Source organism: Rhinoderma darwinii, chromosome 2, assembly GCF_050947455.1.
Source record: "Rhinoderma darwinii isolate aRhiDar2 chromosome 2, aRhiDar2.hap1, whole genome shotgun sequence".
Classification (NCBI taxonomy): domain Eukaryota; kingdom Metazoa; phylum Chordata; class Amphibia; order Anura; family Rhinodermatidae; genus Rhinoderma; species Rhinoderma darwinii.
Genome location: NC_134688.1, coordinates 372,624,136 through 372,636,779, shown reverse-complemented (window position 1 = coordinate 372,636,779; position 12,644 = coordinate 372,624,136).

The window sequence follows — 12,644 nt, the reverse complement described above, 5'->3', positions numbered from 1 at the left end:
AGCTTCTATGTTTAGTGGATACATAGAAGCTGCAGTGTGAAAAACGAAATAATATTTTAAGGATGTACTCCAAATTCGGAAAATAAATGTTAATCTTGGAAAAATATATAACATTTTTCAATATACTTTTTGCATCCATTCTTCACTGTTTCTCTGCTTGCTGTCAGTCAATAGGAGCCTTCATTGTTTACTTCCAGTGGAAAAAAAATTGTCCCTGGTCATGTGATGGTCACAGCATGATCTCTCTAATGGCTTAAGGTGATATTACATGTCCTGACATGGGCCGTGTAAACAAATGGCCGATCAACGAGACAGCTCGTTTAACGGTGCTCGTTTGCTTCTTTCAAAAGGAGCTATGTATCGGGACAAGCGCTCATTACTTAGATTGCTCATCCCCATATATTGTTATTATGTAGGCAACATTTCGACCTGTTTTGATCTGCTGCCAACAACGATAGTAGTTTTGGCATTTAAAGCAATGCAATCACCTGATGAACGAGTATTTGTTCATTCATTGATTGATCGTTGTCCTGTTTATACAGGGCAATAATCGGGAACAAGAGTTCTGTGTGCGCTCGTTTGCTTGATAATTGACTGGTGTAAAATGGCCTTTAGTCCATTTAGGACATCTAATAGATGCCCTAATTAAAATAATTGTCTCCTTGACAGATCAATTTGCATAATTTAAGATAACTGTAATGCAATAATTGTGATGCACTTATATAAATGGATTTGAAATAAAACCGTTATTTCCGTAAGGCTCTTTTTATGCAGTGGGTACAAGGAAAGTAACTGGGAAAGACTGGGCCCCATAGCAAACTTTTGACCTGGCCCCACCCCTATCCCTGGGTGCCCCACACAGCCCCCCTTGTAGATAGTGCCGCCTGTAGTTTCTGCTACACAGCCCCCCATTTGTAGGTAGTGCCATTAAGCCCCCCTGTAGATAGCACCATACAGCCCCACCTGTAGAAAGCACCATACAGCCTCCCTCCTGTAAACCGTGCCATCCAGCGCCCCAACCTGTAGATAGCGCCATACAGCCACCCCTCCTGCAGATAGCGCCATACAGCCCCCTCCTGTAAATAGCAGCATACAGCCATGGACGGCCTTAGGTTGGACGGCACCCTGTGCAGGACTCTCTATTGCAGCCCTCCACAAATAAAGAATTAACCACAAATATACTGTACATAAAGATATATTTAGACATACAGGCAACACATGCACAGGAGGCATGTATACATATATAGACACACGCACGAGACATGTATACATATATATACACACACACACTTGGCATGTGTATACACACACACGAGGCATGCATACACAAACGCACACACACACACACGCACACGAGGCATGTATACATATACATACACACAAACGGACACACACACAGGAAGCATGTATATATATATATATATATATATATATATATAATATATATATATTGTAGCGTCCATGGCCGCGGGCCATCGGGTTTACTCACCACCAGACGCCCGCAGACATGGATCTGTGAGTGCTGGCCCACATCTCCTTCCTAGGAGACGCCAGCGCTCACTTCTGCTCCGGTCTGCTGTGTCCCGTAGGACATCATCATCAACTGCCACGATTTCCTGGAGAAATCCACCACATTCTGTGTCATCTGCCACGTCCACAGGAATCCGCCACGTCCTGTGTCATCTTCCACGTCCGGAGGAATCCGCCACGTCCTGTGTCATCTGCCACGTCCAGAGGAACCACTACGTGCTGTGTCATCTGCCACGCCCGGCGGAATCCGCCACGTCCTGTGTGATCTGCCACGTCCAGAGGAGTCCGCCACATCTGGTGCAACCTGCGGCACCTGTGTCATCCGCCACATTTGGCGTTATCTGCTGCACCAATCTCCATCAGTGCAAGAGCTGCGGCCACTGTCTGGACTATCCAAGTACCCTTGCGCGGGACATTGTATTACTGGTGTTTCCTGGCCGAGATGGAGGATCTCCAGTCACGACAAGACCAACTCCTCATGTCGGTGAACGTCATTGCCCATCGGCTGCTTGCTCCAACCACAGTCGTCACCGCACCCATTCCTGCTATTCCTTCTGCTACACTTCCTGTCTGAACTGTTACCAATCCCCTGTGTTTCTTGCTGCTACCTCCACGCTATGACGGAGACCCGAGGACCTGCAAGGGATTTTTGAATCAGTGCCTGATCCACTTCAGACTACATGCCAGGTCTTTCTCTTCAGATGACGTCAGGATCACCTTTATCATCTCTCTCCTTACTGGCAAAGCCCTGGCATTGGCTAATCCTCTGTGGGAACATCAGGGACCAGAGACCCGTGACTTGCAGTGCTTCTTACAGACCTTGCGCTCGAGTAACCTGGGAGAGTTTGTTTGGCTGCTGCATCCTTGCTGACCCTACATAAGGGAGACCTCACCGTGGGCGAGTATGCCATTCAGTTCCGTATCCTGGCTGCTGAATTGACCTGGAACAACGAGGCTTTGGTGGCCACATTCTGGCAGGGACTGTCTTTAGGGATCAAGGACGAGCTGGCTGCTCGCGATCTGCCATCTACCCTTGACGATCTTATCCTACTCGCCTCCCGGGTTGACATGAGGTTTCCCAAGAGGTTCTCCGGGAGAGAGAACTTCCTAGGCTGGATTATACTTTCCAGCAATCCTCCTCAGTCGTCCCACCAGAGGATCCAATGCAGAGTAACTATGTCAAATTGTCTACCCAGGAGAAACAACGCAGACGCACTTCGGGACTTTGTTTGTATTGCGGCCTCGGAGGCTATAATGTGCGCCTGTGTCCCCAGAGGCCAGAGAGACCCCATTGCCTAGGACTGATTGGAGAGACAACCCTAGATGGAACGGTACCTAATAAAGCATTCTGTTCCAAGCTGACTATTCCTGTGACCCTAGAATCCGGTGAGAGGACGCATCAAGTTTCTGCCTATCTTGACACTGGTTCTGCGGCAAACTTCATCCAGAAAGAGCATGTGGATCATCTTCAGCTGCCCACTGTCCCCCTAGAGATGTCTTTGGCTGTTGCCTCAGTTAATGGACTGCCTCTGCCTGATCCCATCATTTCTAAAACCAAGCCGTTGAAGCTCCAGGTTGGAGTCCTTCATTTTGAACTACTTTCTTTCCTTGTTTTGCCCAAGGCCATCAATCCTGTTCTACTGGGCCTGCCTTGTCTTCGACTACATGCCCCAGTCCTGGACTGGAATTCTGGAGAGGTTCTCCAATGGGGCTCCAAGTGTCATGGTCGTTGTCTGTTGCAGATCCATCCTGTCAAGCCTCCTCTGCCTCAGTCATTGGCGGGACTTCCTCCCAAGTTTGCTCAGTATGCAGATGTTTTCAGCAAAAGGGAGGCTGAGACACTGCCTCCTCATCGGACTTATGACTGCCCCATTGTACTGGTTCCCAATGCCTCTCTCCCCCGTGGTCGAGTTTATCCTCTCTCCTTGCCTGAGTCTCTCTCCACGTCGGCCTATATCAAGGAGAATTTGGAGAGGGGTTTCATATGAAAGTCTTCCTCCCCGGCCGGGGCTGGATTCCTCTTTCTATAAAAAAAAATAGACGGATCCCTTCGACCCTGCATTGACTACCGTGGTCTCAACCAGATCACGGTCAAGAACAAATACCCGTTTCCACTTATATCTGAGCTGTTTGATCGCATACTCGGAGGCAAAAAAAATTCTAAGCTAGACCTGCGGGGGGCTTATAATCTAGTCCGGATTCGCCGGGGTGATGAATGGAAGACGGCATTTAACACCCGGGACGGGCACTAAGAATACCTAGTGATGCCCTTCGGACTGTGTAACGTTTTTCAGGAGTTCGTTAATGATGTCTTCCGAGATCTCCTCTACACGTGTTCCAAATTATTATGCACATTGGATTTAAGTGTCATAAACATTTAATTATTCGTTTTTCAATTAAACTCATGGATGGTATTGTGTCTTAGGGCTCTTTGGATCATTGTAATCAATCTCAGACACCAGTGATAATTAGTTTGCCAGGTGTGCCCAATCAAAGTAAAACTACTTAAGAAGGACGTTCCACATTATTAAGCAGGCCACAGGTTTCAAGCAATATGGGAAAGAAAAAGGATCTCTCTGCTGCCGAAAAGCGTGAAATAGTGCAATACCTTGGACAAGGTATGAAAACATTGGATATTTCAAGAAAACTTAGGCGTGATTAGAGATGAGCGAATCGGGACAACCGAACCCGGTTTCGGTCCGAAGTTCCGGAAAAGTTCGGTTCGCAGCGAATCCGAACTTCACCGGGTTCGGCCGAACCCGTTTTGACCGAACCCGGTCAAAAATATTATACAAATCGGCAGCCACTTATCTCTATCAATCACTGATAGAGAAAAGAGGCTGCTGATTAAAAATAAAATAAAAAGCATTTCATACGTACCTGGTCGTTGTCTTGCGGACGAGTCCCTCTTCTTCCTCCAGTCCGACCTTCTTTTCTGACGCGGCAGCCTGTGATTGGCTGCAGAGGCCTCTGCAGCCCGTGATTGGCTGCAGCGCTCACATGGGCTGCATCGTCATCAAGGAATGTCGGGCCGGATGTCGCGAGGGACGTGTCACCAAGGCAACGGCCAGGAGACCGGACTGGAAAAAGCAGGGAGTTCCCGGTAAGTATGAACGACTTTTTTTTTTTTACAGGTACTCTATATTGTGATCGGTAGTCACTGTCCAGGGTGCTGAAACAGTTACTGCCGATCAGTTAACTCTTTCAGCACCCTGGAGAGTGACTATTTACTGACGTCGCCTAGCAACGCTGCTGTAATGACGGGTGCACACATGTAGCAACCCGTCATTACGGGGCCTCATGCACACGACCGTAAAAACACCCGTTATTAAGGGTCGTAATTACGACCCGAAATAGCGGGCCCATAGACTTCTGTTAGCCACGGGTACCTTCCCGTTTTCTCACGGGAAGGTGCCCGTGCCGTTAAAAAGATAGAACATGTTCTATTTTTTTATTTTACGGGCCGTGCTCGTAATTACGACTCGTAATTACGAGCACGGCCGGCCACGGGCAGCCGGCCGCTTTTACGAGCAGTGCTGTCATTATAAGGGTATGTTCACACGACAGCGTCCGTTACGGCTGAAATTACGGGGATGTTTCCGCCTGAAAACATCCCCGTAATTTCAGCCGTTACGGCATGTGCAGGGGCTTGAACGCCGCGTCCAGTACTGACGTAATTGGCGCTATTATTCATTGTTGTCAATGAATAACGGCTCCAATTACGGCCAAAGAATTAACAGATCACTTCTTTGACGCGGGCGTCTATTTACGCGCCGTCATTTGACAGCGGCGCATAAATTACGCCTCGTGTGAACAGACAAACGTCTGTCCATTGCTTTAAATGGGCAGGTGTTTGTCAGCGCTATCGAGGCGCTATTTTCGGACGTAATTCGGGGCAAAAACGCCCGAATTACGTCCGTAATTAGTGCGTGTGAAAATACCCTGTGTTCACACGCACTAATTACGGACGTAATTTGGGCGTTTTTGCCCCGAATTACGCCCGAAAATAGCACCTCGATAGCGCTGACAAACATCTGCCCATTGAAAGCAATGGGCAGACGTTTGTCTGTTCACACGAGGCGTATATTTACGCGCCGCTGTCAAATGACGGCGCGTAAAAAGTCGCCCGCGTCAAAGAAGTGACCGGTCACTTCTTTGGCCGTAATTGGAGCCGTTATTCATTGACTCCAATGAATAGCAGCGCCAATTACGTCCGTAGTGGACGCGGCGTTCAAGAGCCTGCACATGCCGTTACGGCTGAAATTACGGGGATGTTTTCAGGCGGAAACATCCCCGTAATTTCAGCCGTTACGGACGCTGTCGTGTGAACATACCCTAATTATAGCAGCACGGCCCGTAAAATAGAAAAATAGAACATGTTCTATTTTTTTAACGACACGGGCACCTTCCCGTGAGAAAACGGGAAGTCTATGAGCCCGTTATTGCGGGTCGTAATTACGACCCGCAATAACGGGTGTTTTTACGGTCGTGTGCATAATGGGAGCACGGCTTGGAAAAACGACCGGCTGCCTGTGGCCGGCCGTGCTCATCTCCTGAAATACTCTGTGCTGCCTTAAACTCAGTGGACAGGTCAGGATCCTGTTTCTTTTAAATGCTGCTAGGTAACCCGCTCGATCCACTATATAAGGCTGCGCTACAGTGCAGCATTTAAAAGAAACAGGATCCTGACCTGTCCACAGAGTTTAAGGCAGCACAGAGTATTTCAGGAGATGAGTGTGCAGATTCAGTGCTGCTGTGAACTCTGCTCTTACCATTACGTAGCTCTCAGTCTGTTACCTCTCCTCCACTACTGTCCTCAATAACACCTTCATGATTGGCAAGTCACCACGTAAGGTAAGAGCAGAGTTCACAGCAGCACAGAGTATTTCAGGAGATGAGCGTGCGGATCTTGTGCGCCGTGGTGACTTGCCAATCATGTGAAGGTGTTCTTGAGGACAGGAGTGGAGGAGAGGTAACAGACTGAGAGCTACGTAATGGTAAGAGCAGAGTTCACAGCAGCACAGAATATTTCAGGAGAGGAGCGTGCAGATTCTGTGCTGTTGTGAACTCTGCTCTGCTCTGCTCAGTCTGTTACCTCTCCTCCACTCCTGTCCTCAAGAACACCTTCACATGATTGGCAAGTCACCACCCCGCACAAGATCCGCACGCTCATCCACTGAAATACTCTGTGCTGCTGTAAACTCTGCTCTTACCATTACGTGGTGACTTGCCAATCATGTGAAGGTGTTCTTGAGGACAGGAGTGGAGGAGAGGTAACAGACTGAGAGCTACGTAATGGTAAGAGCAGAGTTCACAGCAGCACTGAATCTGCACGCTCATCTCCTGAAATACTCTGTGCTGCCTTAAACTCTATGGACAGGTCAGGATCCTGTTTCTTTTAAATGCTGCACTATAGCGCGGCCTTATATAGTGCATCGAGCGGGTTCCCCAGAAGCATTTAAAAGAAACAGTGAGTGTGTTCTGGTAGGTGTCTTTGTCTGTTTTTGATTTTATATGTGTGTTTGTGTATATGTGTGTTTATGTGTGTTTGTGTATATATGGGTGTGTTTGTGTATATGTGTTTGTGTATATGTTTGTGCATATGTTTGTGTATATGTGTGTGTGTATATATGGGTGTATGTGTATATGTTTGTGTGTAGATGTTTGTGTGTGTGTGTGTGTTTGTATATGTGTGTGTTTGTGTATATGTGTGTATATGGGTGTGTGTTTATGTGTGTGTTTGTGTATATATGGGTGTGTTTGTGTATATGTGTGTGTATATATGGGTGTATTTGTATATATGTTTGTGTGTAGATGTTTGTGTTTTTGTATATGTGTGTGTTTGTGTATATGGGTGTGTGTTTGTGTGTGTGTATTTGTGTATATATGGGTGTGTTTGTTTATATGTGTGTATATGTGTGTTTGTGTATATGTGTGTGTTTGTGTATTGCTGTTTGTGTGTGTGTGTGCGTGTATATATGTGTGTAGGTGAGTAGAAGTATTGTTATTGTTCACATTGATAACTGTTTTTTTATGTTGTTGCAGATTTTGATGTACCGATTGGACTACATCTTCGATTCGTTGGACTACTGCGTAGATCTACGTTTTTTCAAATTTTAATAAAATGGTTAACGAGGGTTTTGTTGGGGATTTCTTATTTCAATAAAAAAGAATTGTCTTTGTGTTTTTTTTTAAACTTTATTAGTGCCTAGATAATGGCAGTTGGCTGATTGACAGCATCCATTATTAAGGCGGTACTTAGTGTTAGCCGGTGCAGAGGCTAGCACTAACCACCCATTATTACCCCGGTACCCACCACCACCAGGTCCCCCCGACTTTTATAACCAGCCAGATACAACACAGCAGCAGCAGCCTAGCATTACAAGGGTGGGAAGGTCCACTGTTTTTGGCCCTTCCCAGCCTCATAATACCAGCCTGCGGCCGCCCCAGAGCCCGACCATCACAACAGATGGTCGGGTACTGGATCGTACCTGGCTCTTCCCGGCACCTCTGGTGGTGGTGGTGGGTACCGGGGTAATAATGATGGTTAGTGTTAGCCTCTGCACCGGCTAGCACTAAGCCTCGCCTTAGTAATGGATGTTGTCACTCAGACAGCGGCCATTACTAAAGTGGTAGTAATAAAATTTGAAAAGACAAAGATATAGATAAAATATTTTATTGAAATAAAGCACCCCCAACACAAGCCTCATTAACCATTTTATTGTAGAAAAAAAACCGTCATCGAAGTAGTCCTCGAAACCGACGTAGTCCAAACACCAAACCTGTAAAAAAAAAAAAAAATGAAATAAAACATGTCGTAGGCTTAGATACAGTTTAATGTGTGATACTGACTGTTATACCATGTATAGAAGCCTGCTGCGAAGTTGACTTAGATACAGGGCGCCAGCAGACAGTATCATACATGGCCATACAGACATATATACAAACAAACATACAAGCAAACATATATACATACATACATATATGCAAACATACATACATATATACAAGCATGCACATATATACATGCAAACATACACACATATATACATACATACATGCAAACTATCATACATACATGCATACACACACACACATGAAAACATACATACATACAAACATGCAAAGATACATACATACATATATACAAGCATGCACAAATATACTTGCAAACATAAATACATGCAAACATAATTGAGCATTCTCAGCCATGACTAAGGACGAGGAGTTCGTCTGAAACGCGTAGGCTATACACCTATCTTCTTCCATTTGCATCCACCTTATCCTCTGTGGGAATGAGACTCCATGTTTTTATGTCTACTTATTCAATAAAATTGGAACAAGATTCCATTTTGATATATTTCTGAATAACCCTCTTTTTACTTCCTTGTTACATTCCTACCAACGTGTGCCGACACGAGGATCCGTGCGCAGCAGGCATTGGAATTTTTGCCTCAAGGTGAGCTGGAGGTTCCCTCCTATATACTTTCTACAAACATAATTACATACATGCACATATATATAAACATACATGCAAACATACATGCAAAAATAAAAACATGCAAACATACATGACAACATACATACATACATGCAAACATGCATACATACATACATGAAAATATATACATGCAAATATATATATATATATATATATATATATATACAAACATGCACATATATACATACATGCCAACATACATGCACATATATACATACATGACAACATACATACATGACAGCATACATACATGACAACATACATACATACATACATGCAAATATACATTCATGCAAACATACATAAATGCAAACATACATACATGCAAATATATACATGCAAATATACATACAAACATGCACATATATACATACATGCAAACATGCATGCACATATATACATACATACATGACAACATACATACATACATACATACAAACATACATACATACATACATACATACATGCAAACATACATAAAATGCAAACATACAAACATACATTCATGCAAACATACATGCAAATATATACATGCAAATATACATGCACATATATACATACATGCAAACATACACACATGCAAACATACATACATACATACATGCAAATATATACATGCAAATATACATAAAAACATTCACATATATACCAACATACATGCAAACATACATGCACATATATACATACATACATGACAACATACATACATACATACATACATACATGACAACATACATACATACATACATACATTCATGCAAACATACATACATGCAAACATACATACATACATGCAAATATATACATGCAAATATACATACACACATGCACATATATACATACATGCCAACATACATGCAAACATACATGCACATATATACATACATACATGACAACATACATGCATGCCCAAAAAAAAATAATAATATGTTCATACTTACTTTCCTCCTGTCCGGCCTCCATCGATGACGTTTCATCCATGTCGCCGCTGCAGCCTGTGATTGGCTGCAGAGGCGGTCACGTGTAATGTAGCGTCATCCTGACGTGCGTGACCACCACTACAGCCTGTGATTGGCTGCAGCGGCGAAAGGGATGAAATGTCATCGCTGGAGGCCGGACAGGAGGAAAGTAAGTACGAACGTATAATTTTTATTTTTTTATTACATTTAAATTGTATTTTCCGCGCGCCGAGCATGTACTGTCAAGGTTGCTGAAAGAGTTAGTGCAGCCCATTAACTCTATCAGCACCCTGGACAGGTGCTCGGCGCACGGAAGTGACAGGTTCGGTCCGAACTAGTTCGGCCCGAATCGAACTTTTTTGTGAAATTCGGCGAACTAGCCGAACCGAACTTTTGAAAAGTTCGCTCATCTCTAGGCGTGATCATCGTACTGTGAAAAGATTTGTGGCTGATTCAGAGCACAGATGGGTTTGTTCAGATAAAGGCATAATGAGGAAGGTTTCTGCCAGACAAATTAATAGGATTAGGAGAGCAGCTGCTAAAATGGCATTGCAAAGCAGCAAACAGGTATTTGAAGCCGCTGGTGCCTGTGGAGTCCCACGAACCTCAAGGTGTAGGATCCTCCAGAGGTTTGCAAGTGTGCATAAAGCTATTATTCGGCCACCCCTAAACAATGCTCACAAGCAGAAACAGTTACAGTGGGCTCAGAAATACATGAAGACTAATTTTCAAACCGTGTTGTTTACTGATGAGTGCCGTGCAACCCTGGATGGTCCAGATTTATGGAGTAGTGGATGGTTGGTGAATGGCCACCATGTCCCAACAAGGCTGCGACGTCAGCAAGGAGGTTGCAGAGTCATGTTTTGGGCTGGAATCATGGGGAGAGAGCTGGTAGGCCCCTTTAGGGTCCCTGACAGTGTGAAAATCACCACTGCAAAGTATGTAGAGTTTATGACTGACCACTTTCTTCTGTGGTACAAAAAGAAGAACCGTGCCTTCCGTAGCAAAATTATCTTCATGCATGACAATGCACCATCTCATGCTGCAAATAATACCTCTGTGTCATTGGCTGCTATGGGCATAAAAGGAGAGAAACTCATGGTGTGGCCCCCATGTTCCCCTGACCTCAACCCTATTGAGAACCTTTGGAGCATCCTCAAGCAAAATATCTATGAGGGTGGGAGGCAGTTCACATCAAAACAGAAGCTCTGGGAGGCTATTCTGACATCCTGCAAAGATATTCAAGCAGAAACTGTCCAAATACTCACAAATTCAATGGATGCAAGAATTGTGAAGGTGATATCAAAGAAGGGGTCCTATGTTAACATGTAACTTGGCCTGTTAAGTTTTTTTTTATTGAAAGAGCTTTTGATTTCTGTAAATATGATCTCCTGATGCTTCAAATTCAAAAATTATCATTTTAGTTCTCTTTACAACCTTTAAAATGTTTTGATCACTGTTGTGCATAATAATTTGAAATAGTGCATTTTGAGTTTTTTACTTCTAAAAAAAAATCTGTTATCATTAGGAGATTTGTTCAATAAAATTCACATTATACTCCAACAGGTGATGGCTTGAAGATTATACTGTCTGTCATTTGCATCGACTATTTAGGAAAATCAGCGAAAAATAACATTTGCATAATAATTTGGAATGTGGTGTATGTCTGTGTTGTTGTTTATCTCGATGATATTTTGATTTTCTCCCCAGATCCGACGACTCATCGGAGGCATGTCCGTCAGGTTCTACTACGATTAAGGAAGCATCATTTATACGCCAAGCTGGAGAGTGTGCCTTTGAGAGGAGTTCTCTGCCCTTCCTAGGCTATATCATCTCGGATCAAGGTCTCAAGATGGATCCTGAGAAAATGAAAGCTGTCCTGGAGTGGCCACATCCTCAAGGCTTAAGGGCCATACAGCAGTTCCTGGGATTCGCCAATTTCTACCGGCAGTTTATTCCTAACTTCTCTTCTCTGACGGCTCCCATCTCTACCCTTACCAAGAAGCGTGTGAACACCAAGGTGTGGACTCCAGAGGCAGAGTCTGCATTTATTAGCCTCAAGAAAGCCTTCACTTCAGCTTAGATCCTCCATCATCCTGACGTATCTCGGCAGTTCTCACTGGAAGTGTCGCTTCCTCTGTTGGTCTTTTTGCGTCGACCTTCATTAAACACTATAGGCTCGATGGTTTTCTTCTGAAGGTTCTGCCTTTGGCAAATAAATACTTGTGGGAGCATCCAAAGCCTAACCCCCCCCCCCATATTGTCATTGCTTGTTAAGTCCCTTAAGTATGCTGCCGTAGGACGATCAGGAAGTAGAAAATTTATCTGAAATTTTCATTTCCTGGCAACCGTAGGCAGCACAAGTTTCCCACCCTATATATATATATATACTTCTGAATACATTATGCTTTCTGAAGGGATTTGGGCTCTATTTATTTATATATATATATATATATATATATATATATATATATATATACATACACACACACACACACACACACGCACGCACACACACAGGAGGCATGTGTACACACACACACACACACACACACACACTCACGGTATGTATACATACACACAAATAGGAGGCATGAATACATACACACACAGGAGGCATGTATACTTATACACACACAACTAGGAGGCATGCA